The sequence below is a fragment of the Schistocerca americana genome, chromosome 3, assembly GCF_021461395.2.
Source record: "Schistocerca americana isolate TAMUIC-IGC-003095 chromosome 3, iqSchAmer2.1, whole genome shotgun sequence".
Lineage (NCBI taxonomy): Eukaryota > Metazoa > Arthropoda > Insecta > Orthoptera > Acrididae > Schistocerca > Schistocerca americana.
Genome location: NC_060121.1, coordinates 438,400,178 through 438,413,484, shown reverse-complemented (window position 1 = coordinate 438,413,484; position 13,307 = coordinate 438,400,178). Strand labels below are relative to the sequence as shown.

Genomic DNA, 13,307 nt, shown 5'->3' with positions numbered 1-13,307 from the left:
GACAGTAAACGTTGGGTCCTTTGTCCATCCCCATATTTCGGGTTTCACATCACTTACCTTGTGTACTCACCTAAAAATGGGACTTAACGCTATGAAACCGGTTGTGGTTCCAAATAAAGTATCATACATGCAGCTGCTTGCATTTTTCATTCCACAAGATTTTTAGAAGCGCTTCCGCCATCTTCACTGTTGCTAGTGTCTCGTCATTTCCGTCTCAGCATCAATAAATTGAACTACTCTTACAAGTGTCTTTTGTACATACCAGCAGCAAAAGACACTCTCAGCTCTCACGTTCAAAGAGGGGACTGCAATATTACAACGCATTGCATTTAGACCGCAAACGTTTGTCTAAATCTACATCTACTTACAGGTTCTGTGAATCACAGTGAAATGCATGACTGAGGATACGCCCCACTGTACCAGTTATTAGGGCTTTTTGTCGTTCCGTGCACGTACGGAGCGCGGGAAGAATTATTCTTTAAATGTCTCACGATCGCAATGGGATTTAAAGCCGGTTCTTGAAATTCAAGAGTCTTCCAGTTCAGTTCTTTCATCATCTATGTAATACTCTCCGTCGTGTCAAACATACCTGTGACTATCGGTGCTCTTTAGACGTTCAATATCCCCTGCTAGTCCTATCTGGTACGGGTCCCACCCACATAAGCAACATCCTAGGATGAGTCGCACAAGTGATTTGTATGCAATCTTCTTTGTAGGGTGACTGCGTTTCCCTAATAGTCTATCCATGAATCGAAGACTGTTACCTACTTTACCCACCACTGATTCTATGTGATCGTTTCATATCTCTTCTTAGTGTTACACCCAGGTATTTATTTTACAGAGTCCAAATGTGAATAACTTATATTATAATCGTCGGATGCTTTGTTTCTTCGTTTCTTCAAGTGCACAATTTTGCATTTCTGAACGTTTACAGCAAGTTGCTAATCTTTGCACCATTTTGAAATCTAATAAGGTGTGACTGAATATTTGAATAGCTTCGTTCAGACTGTACTTCGTTGTGGACAACTGCACCATTTTCCAAGCGTCTGAGGTTACAATTAATACTGTCTGCAAGATCATTAATATACAACATTAACAGCAGGGGACCCAGAACTCTTCCCTGGTGTACAACTGAAATCACTGCTGCGTCTATGTGTTCAGCTACTGAATGTCACCAACTTAGTTTCTGCTAGGCCTACCGGATCGCGCAATACTTAAGCTGGCTTCATGTTTTTAATTCGTGTGTTTATCAAGGTGTTCTAAATATCTGTTTATCTCCACATCTAAATCAACAGGAAAAATTTGTTGTATTTCGAAGAACTCGTAACTGCGCGCCACTGTTTCGGTGGATTGCGCGTCTCTTGTGGGATTACACCATTCCATACCTTCGACACGAGAACTGTTTATCGCTCAGGCACGTCACAGACACCGCCGACACGGTACCTCAACACGCAGTGCTATCGCGGAGATCAGATAGTCAGCTGTGCCCTTGGAAAGCCCTGCCGCGGCTCAGTGTCATTTCGCGGCTAATACGGACTGTTGGTGCCTACCACGTTTTCTGCGGCTCCGCCTGCAGTCGCTGCAAACAATACCACAGGTAAGACTTCAGCGCGTGATTTTGTTTATGCGCTAGCATCTCTCTCACCAGCCACAATGTGTTATTTTGTTTCCGTGAGGCGTTATCCGTAGGATCTCACGACTTTCTCAGTCCTCTGATTGTTATAATGCAGCCTGCGAAGATTTCCTTTGTGATGCAAACCTCCTCATCTTGCAGTAGCACCTACACCAACGTTCCTCAATTCTTTGCTACACATTTGGTCATCTTCACCCCTTTCGTTCTCTCTCAGCAGCACCCTGTAGTTCCAGGGAGATTATTCCCTGATATCTTAAAAGTAGATTAATATTCGTAAAATTTACAATTGCAATTGGTATCTCTTCGCTGTTCCCGCCAAACTGGATACATGCGCGACATGTGTTCTTCAGTACCTCCATGGTAAACGTTGTTGTTAAAAGTCGCTACATTAATTATTGCCTCATTCCAGGGGTTTCCTGACACTGATGTCGTAAATATTACGAATTTTTAGCAATGGTGTGTCTATTTTCTAATAGTCGTCATATTTGTTTTATGGCTTAAAATTTATCTTTGTGTGCCATCTTAAGATGAATATCAAACAGTAACAGAAGAGTCTTCGTTTATATCACACTAGCCCTCTTCAGTGCTTTATCTCTTTATTTTGTACTAAAAGTAGGACAATTTGGATGACACTGAGCTCGATTTAGACAATAGCATACTGGTTGATTTGCTTGAACACCTCGTCAACAGCAGCATGAAATACGACAACCTCAATGGAGAAGGATATGCTTATTTTGTTGTTCAAGCAAATGAAGAAGAAATTTTGCAACGACTCCACAAGAGCAATTTGTGCAGAACAGCGAGCAATGTTTGACATGAACTGCAATAATAGTATCTAAAGCAGACGAATCTCTTCTAATTTAATGTGCAAAATACTCTTGGAGTTTTGCCGGCCGGAGTGGCCGTGCGGTTCTAGGCGCTACAGTCTGGAGCCGAGCGACCGCTCCGGTCGCAGGTACGAATCCTGCTTCGGGCATGGATGTGTGTGATGTCCTTAGGTTAGTTAAGTTTAATTAGTTCTAAGTTCTAGGCGACTGATGACCTCAGAAGTTAAGTCGCGTAGTGCTCAGAGGCATTTCAACCATTTTGAGCCACTCTTGGAGTTTTAATTATTATAATGACTTGTAACTAATTCATCATATAAATTATGATTTCCTTTCCGGTAATATGTGGAGTCGTAAATAGCCAGTACATTATGTACATAATTTGTATGTAACAAACGATTGGATATCTAATAATCATAATTAACTAGTGCAAAACACATAGCTTCAGATTTTCAGTTGTAAAATTTACAATGGTTTAGCAGCAGTGTAACATTTTACCTCCTTTATTGTTCTAGGTTTAATAAATATTTCATTCTCTGTATTTTCTAGCCTGTGTTTTCCATATACTCCCTGACAGTGATCCACATACTCATCACTTCTGTTCACTTACAAGGAGAGGTCTGCAGCGGAGCGATGGACTTTTTGAAATTATCTATACGGTGATGTAGGTTAAGATTATGTGTATCACACACTGCAGCCATGCACCCTGGTAGGCCTTCGTTTGCGAGTAATTGACGAAAACGTTCGGAATTTTGTGTGCCAATAGCGTTAAAGAAGTTAAATTGTGTACTTCAGTTGTGCGGAGTAATGAGTAGGATAACAGTTTTGCTTGCAGGAGATTATGAGTTCGAATCTTTAGGTGCTGTGAGATTTTACTAATTTTTAAATCTTTATAGAAATGACTTTGATCGTCATTTTTATTCAATAAATTGATATCAATGCAATTTTTTAATTCCATTCCGCTGTCACATAATTTTAATCATAATATCAACTTCTTCATTTTCTCTCATTTTTCTTTCTACCGTTCTTTCTCCACTTACAATCTTTATTCGGGTGTTTTTAATCAGTTTTGTGTGTCAATTTCGATTTAATTTCTTTAATTTTAGCACCCCGTTTTTCGTCTACATTACTGCTCTCGTCACATCAATTTCTCATTTTGCTTGAATTTCGTTTCCCTTATAAACGCGTCTTTCATTTGAATTTTCATCTTTTCATATTCGATGCATATTTTGGTTATGTTTTAAATGTTTGAATGACGATTAGCATGCAGAAAAAATTGCACACCTGGTAACAAAAATACATTTGTCACACCACTGCAAAAACATAAATGGATTACTTCATCTTTTGTTTTTTAACTAATACATAGGAATATTCAAATAATTAAATATTATAGTAGATAATTGCAATTAAATTCATATTCACAAAAATTTCTGTTGGAGGAAGACTAATGTAAAGAAAAAGTAAAGCAGTTCATACAGTGATTAAAACAATGTGACAAAGGAATAGAAATAAAAAATTACATTTAAGCCAAATAATTGAATAAAAATAATGATCGAAGTAATTCCGATAAAGAATCAAAAATAAAAAAATGTGTATCCTACGAGATTCGATCTCACATTAATGCAGATTTTTTTTACGCTATTGAGTATCGCACAAAACTCTGATTTTTTTTGTCAATTACTCACAAGCGAGGACCCACCAGGGTGAATGGCTGCAGTGTGTAATATCTGGGATCTTAACCGATATCATCCTATAGATGGTTTCAAAAAGTCGATCGCACTACTGGTAACCGCTCCTTGTTAATTTTAAGGACCTTTTCCAGCTTCACCACCGTCAATGATCGAGTCTCGTGCCATTATATACTCCTGACGTATATCACAAATTTCTTTGTCGGGTGAAGACCTCTGTTTGTTAGTAGCATACATCCTTTGGCGAGTGATGATCTCCTAGCTTCTGCTAGCCTGCTTCTTATATGGCGTTTTATTTGTCTGTCTGCTTTCCTTTGGGTTCTAAATGTGTCACAATTGCTCTACTTGGTCTTCTGTATCGTTCACAATTTTGATGCCATGTTTGTCGCAAATTTCGTTTTTGATAATTCTGAATAACTTCCTATTTCTTCAGTTTACTTTCTTTTCATAGTCTTTGTTCAATAGACAGTTCATCACATTCGTCAGTTGCTGTAATTCTTTTTCAGTCCATAGAGGACGTTAATGTTCCCAAGACATCTAACTCCTTTCACCCTCAGTTTTAACAACACTTTCGAAATTTTCCTTCGTTGCTTCTTCGATGCATGTTGAACAGTACAAGAGACAAACTGAATATCTGTTTCATATACTTGTTAATCCGAGCACTTCCTTCTTGGTCTTCCAGTAAGATCATTTTTTTCCTGAACATTGTATATTGCCCGTTTTTTCCTAGTGATATGAATTTGTCGAATGTTAGAATCAGTTGCAGAATTGTAGCTCTTGTACTCTGTGATGACGTTACCAGTATCGTAATACGAAATAAATAGTCGAACCTGCAAAACTTCGTAAGGCAAACTAAAAAACAAATAATGCCTACATGATTACGCTGCAATTCACAATTAAGTGCCTGGCACAGGGTTCATCGAACCATCTTCAAGCGATTTCTCTACCGTCGCACTCTCGAACGGAACGCAGGAATAAACGAGCACATAAATCTTTCTGTGCAAACTCCGATTTCTGTTATTTTATTGTGATGATCATTTCTCCCTTTGTATGTGGTGGCCAACAAAACATTTTCTCAATCAGAAAAGAAAATTGGTGACTGAAATTTCACAGGTAGATCCTGCCATAACCAAAACAGCCTTTGAGTTAATGATTGCCATATTTCGCGGTAATACAAAACGATCTTCCCTTGTTAGAAGTTTTTCGATGGCCTCCGTCAGTTCTAACTCACGCGTATTCCACGTGGATTGCACAGTGATCAGAAGAGGATGGACAGGCGTAATGTAAGCAGTCTCTTTAGTAGACCCTTGAATTTTCTAAGTGTTCCGCCAATGTATCGCAGTCTTTGGTTTGCTTTCCCCACAACATTATCTATGTGATCGTTCAAATTTAAGTTCTTCATAATTGTAATCGCAAAGTATTTAATTGAATTTACAATAACAAATTTGTGTGATTTATCAGATTTTTTAGTACTCACGTTGATGACTTCACACTTTTCATTATATGTAGTCAATTGCTACTTTTCGCACCAGACATCTTGTCTAAATCATTTTGCAACCGGTTTTCATCACCTGATGCCTTAAGAAGACGGTAAATGGCAGCAACATCTACAAACAACCTAAGAACCGGCTCAGATTACTTCCTATGTCAGCCGAAGTCCTATAACACTTCCTTGGGGAACGTCAGATATTACTTCTGTTTTAATCGATGACTTTCCATCAACTACTACGAACTGTGGGCGCGAATCCAGTCGCACCACTGAGACGAAACTCCTCTATAGGCACACAATTAGATGAAAGGTCACTTGGGGGAACTCTGTCAAAAGCCTTCTGGAAATCTAGAAACATGGAATCAATTTTATATCACCGGTCGATGCCATTCAGTACTTCGTGAGAGTAAACAGCTAGTTGTGTTTCAAAAGAATGACATTTCTGGATCCCTGTTGACTATTTGTCAGTAAATAACTGTCATAATTACTTTAGACTACTTGCTCGAAGGGAAACAACTAGGCTGTAGAAGATAGAATCAAATTTCCATCGGTTTGGGCTATTTTTTCAGAAACGACTGAAGTCTAGACCAACTGCAGTGCTAGGTAATGTGTCTTTTTCTATTGTACATACGTATATTACTTGTGAGTTACGCTTACTCAATGGGCGAATGGCTTCAGTTAAAATACAGAAGGTGAGAGGGAGGTGAATTGTCTTGATCACCGAAACTGTAACCATCTGATACTCCCTCCAGTTTGCCACTTTTCAGATAGATGCTGAAAAGTAGCCTTAAGCTGCACCATTCACAAAATAAAATAGAATAAAAACACAATGAACCATGTGTCCTCGTCTCACCTTAAATTGTAAATCTTGCACATAGAAAAGAAATGCAGTAAACTTGACTTGATGGAAGAGCTGTAGATCATCATTCATGAAAAGAAAGATGGACATATTCTGAATGGCCAAGGTAATGACAGCAGAACTATATTTCTTAGCGCCTAAATACAATTATTTTAAGAAAGACACACAATTATAAATTTTCACTGGCTCTTCAACGAAGAAGCTACAGTAGAAGCTGACTACTGCAGTCTTAGGAAATGAGGAAAATATTGGTCACCAGTAGAACAGCATCATGGTTAATAGATGAGCTTACACAGTAATACCGCGGACATGTGAGTTCACAGCAATTCCCGGAGCTCTGCATAAGCGTCTACCAGACATTGTTGGAGCCCACAGCAGTTCAACAGGACGTGGCCTGGTGCAATGTGCGCTGTGAGATGAATCGGCCACTGATAGAAGTTGTCGATTTTGATGCAAGAAGTCGACCGGCAGTCCAATGTGTTTTTATTCCAGTTTATTTCGCTAACGCCGCAATTCTATTGATGGACTTTTTAGCGTCTTAACCAGATGAGTAAAGTCTTACAATCTACCAATAAGAGCACTGTCTCTCAAACGTTTTGTTGTGGGTCGGTAAAAAAATTTCGGTTGAATGCTACCAACCAATATTGCAAAAAAAAAAAAAAAAAAAAAACTCCGTCATCTCACATCCGTAATCGATAATATTAAAGATGATTCGACGGATTCTTAGGAATGAGGAAATTATCTACGACAGACGATTGCTCAGCTAAATCTTGAAATTGTTTGTTTGCCTGGCAGTGTTACCAAGTGAAGCTTGTCTGGCGATGTTACCAAGTGAAGCAATCTCTAATGAGTTCGTTATTCGAAAGCGCAACAGCCATGATCTATAATTTCCACAAAGGGTTTGGTCTCACTCCTAGCTACTCAATGTACGTTCCTTGCGAACAATTGATATAGATATGTAGGTCAGCTTCGGCCCTATCAATTCCAGAGTGTTAACTTCTATGGCTGCCGACTTGAAGTTCTCTGATAACTGCAGGAGGCTCTCAAAGAAACCTGAGCGAATGATAGCACTTCCCTTTTCTTGTAAACCACTCTTGCTGAGTACTTAATTGCCTCTGTTTCGAGTGTTTTTGCCATTGCTATATAACTTTTCCCATGAGTCACTTACACAGACACACCATAAAGCTTTTGTTTTGACTTCGAAATGGTCTGTTACCTCAATTACGAATATTTGTCAACGTATTCTGTCGAAAAGATATTACTTTATAATAAAGTTTCGATTTAGTCGTTGCTAGATAAAAGATGTTGGCAGAGGATTCATTAATTTCACTGACATCCTTATGACCTATGCGTGTTTCAACACAGCTAAATCGTCATCAATACGGTAGATATATTTACTAAACAGAAATTTTTTTCAAAAGTCGTATGAAAAACCAAACCATATAAATTTAATTAAAAAAATTAAAAATTGTTTCTCACCTCTCTCTGGTGTTACATTATTTCTGAAGGACAGGGGAACTAAATATTATTTCCCATAACACCTTTCATTGGTGTTACAGTACATGGGAGATACTACGTGGAGGTTGTTTCTTTTTCACATGAAAGCATTCGAGAGGGTCCCGCACATCTGCTTAGAGAACTACAAGGGGGCGGTCAACAAGTTTCCCTTTGAGGGTGTTGCCGCAGCGTATGTGCAATGAGGGTGGAGAACCACTGACGTGAAAATAAGCCATCAATGTGGCGTTCTTGTATTTCGGACGTGTGTGCGGCAAATACAGAAACGGGAACTATGGCGCCGTTACTACAATATGCATTTAAACGGCACCGACGAGCTGGCCATTCTTTTATTGGCTTCCGAGTGACAAACGTGGGTAGATATCCATCGGAGACCGAAAAATATGTATGGGGTAGTATGGCTGTCGAAAACCACCGTTGTTGAGAGCCACCGTTGTGGAATGGTGCCTGTAATATCTTTCAGTGATGAAGGCTACACGTTCATTGAGCGCGATTTTGCAGGCGGCGAAAGGTGCCACGACTGGGAAGAAGAATCGAGAACGTCGACAATGCATAGAATGCAGTGATGTCATCCATCGTCCCCTCACTCCATAAAGTTAAAGAGTCAGCCATCTGTTGGAAAATTGTTGCTCACCGCAACGTTGTAGAAACTACTGCGCGCAGTTAAGGTTAAAGGTCCGGGAAAACTGCAACAAGGTTTGCTGCTGATTCGAGACAACGATCGTCCCCATATCGAAAATTTCGTGAAACAGAACCTAGCCAGCTCAGGTGGGAGACACTTTAGCACCCGCCCTACAGCCCTGCTCTCTCTCCACGCGATTAGCACGCCTGCAGTCCTTAAAAAAAGTCCTTGAAGGGTCGACGAATCTCATCGCGCGAGGATGTACAGCAGGCAGTTAGGGACATCTTCACACAGCATGACGCTTTTTTCTACCAAACGGGTATCAGAAACGTGGATCCTCGGTGGGGTGATTGCGTCAGTCCTCACAGTGATTTTGCCGGTTTGCCATACCGATTGTGGGCTCTACAACCTTCCAAAGGAAACTTTTAATCGCCCCTACAAATAAGTTCTTAGAGAAGATACGGACGATCAGACAACTGCACTAAAATTACCTTGAGTTATATACCTTAGTTTATTGTCCTAATCATGTATAAATCAAAATGCAATAACGGAGGTAAACCCCTTATATGAGTAATAATAGTGTGGGCCATTGTTGTAACATCAAGCACATAACGTTATGGCGGGCGTAGTTTGACTCGATGACGGCTGAGCCAACGAAACGGTCATATAATACATCATACAATATCCTAAATCTAAACTGGAAAAGAGAAAGATGACATACGTGGAAATACTGAACAGACAATATTATTAATACTTGCAACCAATGTTTTACGATTTCTATTCAGTTACGTGTATCGTATAGATAAGAAGAAATGTTATCTGTTTTTGCTACTGAATGTTTATTTTGTTCTTAACCAAACAGGTTTAACCTAATCATATCAGATATTTCTAATGATTATGACTATGTAGTATGAATAGGTGGAACATGTTTGGATAAAAATAAAATAAACGTTCAGTCTCGGAAGGCAGAGAACTTTTGTTCGTGGTAAATCAAATTTATCAACATCGTAAACTTAAACAAAAAACAACAATAGAAATAAACACCATCAGACTTAATATCCTTTTACGAATCATAATATACCGGCGGAAAAATCCTGCTGTCTGGGCACAGATAAAGTGAATACACTGATCAGCTAGAACATTTTGTTCGCCGATTTGCTCTCTCTATAAACCGGTCTAGGCGACAGCTGCGTCACCTGGCGAGAAATGACTGCTACTCACACTCATGCACGGTGCATGCAGTATCAGTGAGCTTGCTGCCCGTCTGTAGAATGGGAAAGGCACAATATCTATCTTAATTCCACCAAGAGCATATTTTGATGGCCCGGAGACTCGATGCGACTTTCCGAATGTTCGAGGAGTGCTGTGGTGAGTGTCTTCAACCCGTGGCCGAACCAAGGCGAAACCACACCCAGACGTCGTTGGATTAGGCGGCAACACCTCATTACAGATGTTGTCGGACTTCGTAGGCTGGGCAGAGTACAACTGTGTCTGTACACATAGTGCACCGACCTCTGGGCTCCCGCAGCGGACGACCCATGCATGTACCAACGTTAACACCATGACTTCGGCAACTGCGGCTGAAATGGGCATGGGATCTTATGCACTGGACGTTGGCTTAGTGCAAGAGCGTTGCATAGTCTGATGAATCCCGAAACCTTCTTCACCATGCTGATTGGAGGGCGCAAATTCTTCCTCTTCGATGGGAGCAGCTCCTTGGCATATGTACTGCCGAACGGAAAAAAAACTCACGGCAGCCTCATTATGCTCTACGGAACATTCACGTGGGCATGCATGGGTCCAGTGGAGCTCTTGCAAGGCACAATTGTGGCTAATGAATTGCGTATGCAGGTTGCAGTTCAAGTACACCCCTTCATGAGGGTCATTTTTCCCGAGGGCAGTGTGATTTTTCAACAAGATAATACGGCGTGCCGGAAGGCCAGGAATGTGATAGAGTGATTCGAGGAACATAGTTACGAGTTCAAATTGAAGTGCTCGCTCCTCAGCTCGCCAGATCTGAATCCGATCGATCACGTTTGGTATGTGACTGAATGTGGAGACAGAGCTCATCCCCCCCCCCACACACACACACATTTGGCCCCCACCCCCACCTTCCCGGAATTTCCGGGAATTAAGTGACTCGTTTGTGCAGAGCGACCTACCATTACTTCCATGCCACGACGCGACACCGCTATCCCCCATGCCAAAGGTGGACCTACAGGCTATTAGGTAGGTGGTCATAGTACTCTGGCTGATCAGTGCTTCTTCCTCCTTAAAAGAAGCTGAAACAAGAGTGGGAAATCAGCTGCCTCAGTCCTCACTCCGGCTTCCTCTCCAAAGATTTTGAGAAGGGAACGTATTCGCGCTATTTGAACAGAGAATACTATCAATACCTTTACCCAATCATTATTTCTAGTTAAGGCTTCATACTCAGCATGCTCCTGTCACCACCACTGTCTACATATGTCTCTCTCCCTCTGTCTCCTTTTTCTCCCATTGATGTATTGTACACTCCCGTAGTCTCCTCGTTCACTTGCACTGTCTCCTTTTTTTGATCACTGACACCGACTCCACAATATCTCGACAGCTCTAAAAGTTTGGGTTCCAACTTATTTTCTGCCTGTACCCACGAGCTTAAGACTTTGGTCCAAAACGCACCCTCTCCTGTAACTAACTGTTAAAGATATGGGAGGGTACAGATCCCCCAGGCCTATTTCTGATCTCCTCATCTAAATTTCTCATTTCCACTATCTATTGTCTCTCTTGCTTCTGTGTGAATGCAGCTATCTCTTTTATTGCCACTGTCCCTCACTGACTATCAATACCTTGTCTCTTTGTCTCCCACTGCTGTTGCCTTCATCCATCCGTCCTCATCTCTCTATACCACCTACTCTCTACTATTATCGCTTTCTTCTCTCTGTTTGTCTCTCTCTGGCATGATGTTATCCCTCTTCCACCGTTGCGAGGTAGGTGGAAAAAGATTTAAAGCAGCTTGCCACAGTGGTAACACCGGTTCCCGTCAGATCACTGAAGTTAAACGTTGACAGGCTGGGCTAGTACTACTTGGATAGCTGAACATCCGGTCTGCCGAGCGCTGTTGGCAAGCAGGGTGCACTCAGCCTTATTGAGGTAAACTGAGGAGTTAGTTGATGGAGAAGTAGCGGCTCCAGTCTCGTAATCTGACATACGGCCGGGAGAGCGGTGTGCTGACCACATGCCCCTCCATATCCACATCCAGTGACGCCTGTGGGCTGAGGATGACACGGCGGCCGGTTGGTGCCATTGGGCCTTCCAAGACCTGTTTGGAGGGAGTTTAGTAGTTTTGTAGTACTTTAGTTTTTCTGCCAGAGGTTTTAAAGAGGAACGTATTCCCCTTTTTTCGCTCCGACAAGACCGTTCCCGTCATTTTTGTCCTACAGCTGGGGGTGAAACGAGTCTGACAGGTAAGTAAAGCTTTGACTGTTTATTGACGTACTTCAATGCATTTATACACTTTGACACATCTAAACAACCAATATGCAGAATATATACTTAACAAATAAAATTCTGGATACTTTGCTCATCAATCGCATTTCACCTAAAACACCCAAGCTATGATTTTTATCTTTCAATAGTAAAACTTTTATGAGAAATATATTACTGAATCTGCAGTCTTCCAAGTTTTATACAATTTTTGGCAGTCATTTTCATTCCTTTTCAGACTTGTTAAGACCCTTTTCACACCTTTTTTGTCATTTCAGCACGTCTTTGGTATTTGATATACCTCAAAAGCCAATTACATACTGATAGATTGTCTGGTTGGGTTGTTCTTGTCAGAGTCGACACCAAACCAACACCGAGAACGATAGTGCAGGTGTACATTCGACACAGCAAGCTGCAGATGAAGAGACAGAGAAAGTATATGACGATATTGAAAAAGTAATACGATACGTAAAGGTACATGAAAATGTAATAGTAGCTGAGGACTGGAATGCAGTTGTAGGGGAAGTAGCAGAAGATGCGGTTACAGGAGAATATGGAGTTGGTACAAGGAATGAGACAGGAGAAAGACTAATAGAGTTCTGTAATAAATATCGGCTGGTAGCAGCGAGTACTCTGTTCAATAATCACACGAAGATGAGGTATACTTGGAGAAGAGCGAATGATACGGAAAGGGTTCAGTTAGAGTATATCATGGTCAGACAGAGATTCCGAAATCAGATACTCGATGGTAAGGAGTACCCAGGAGCGGATATAGACTCAGATCACAATATAGAGCCACGCGGGATTAGCCGAGCGGTCTTTGGCGCTGCAGTCATGGACTGTGCCGCTGGTCACGCAGGAGGTTTGAGTCCTCCTTCGGGCGTGGGTGTGTGTGTTTGTTCTTAGGCTAATTTAGGTTAAGTCGTGTGTAAGCTTGGGGACTGATGACCTTAGCAGTTAAGTCCCATAAGATTTCACACACATTTGAACATTATTTTAACACAATATAGAGATGATGAAGAGTAGGCTGATGTTTAACGGATTAGCCAGGAAGACTCTATACGCAAAGAAGTTGGATACGGAAATACTAAGGAATGGAGAGATACGCTATAGGTGCAGCAATAAGGAATAGCGCAGTAGGCAGTGCAGTTGAAGTGGAATGGACATCTCTAGAAACGAAACCAAAAGCGTTGCAAAGAAAAACATAGATACAAC

General features: G+C 41.1%; 1 protein-coding gene across 1 annotated transcript in view; it reads left to right on the top strand.

Moving 5' to 3' along the window:
* The first annotated feature begins 1,476 nt into the window (after window positions 1-1,476).
* The window catches only part of LOC124606917 (UNC93-like protein), a 411,989-nt gene continuing 400,158 nt past the window's right edge, over window positions 1,477-13,307 (top strand). The window contains exon 1 of the mRNA XM_047139026.1: window positions 1,477-1,597. The gene's annotated coding sequence lies outside the window, so the exon portion shown is untranslated. The remainder of the gene's footprint in view (window positions 1,598-13,307) is intronic.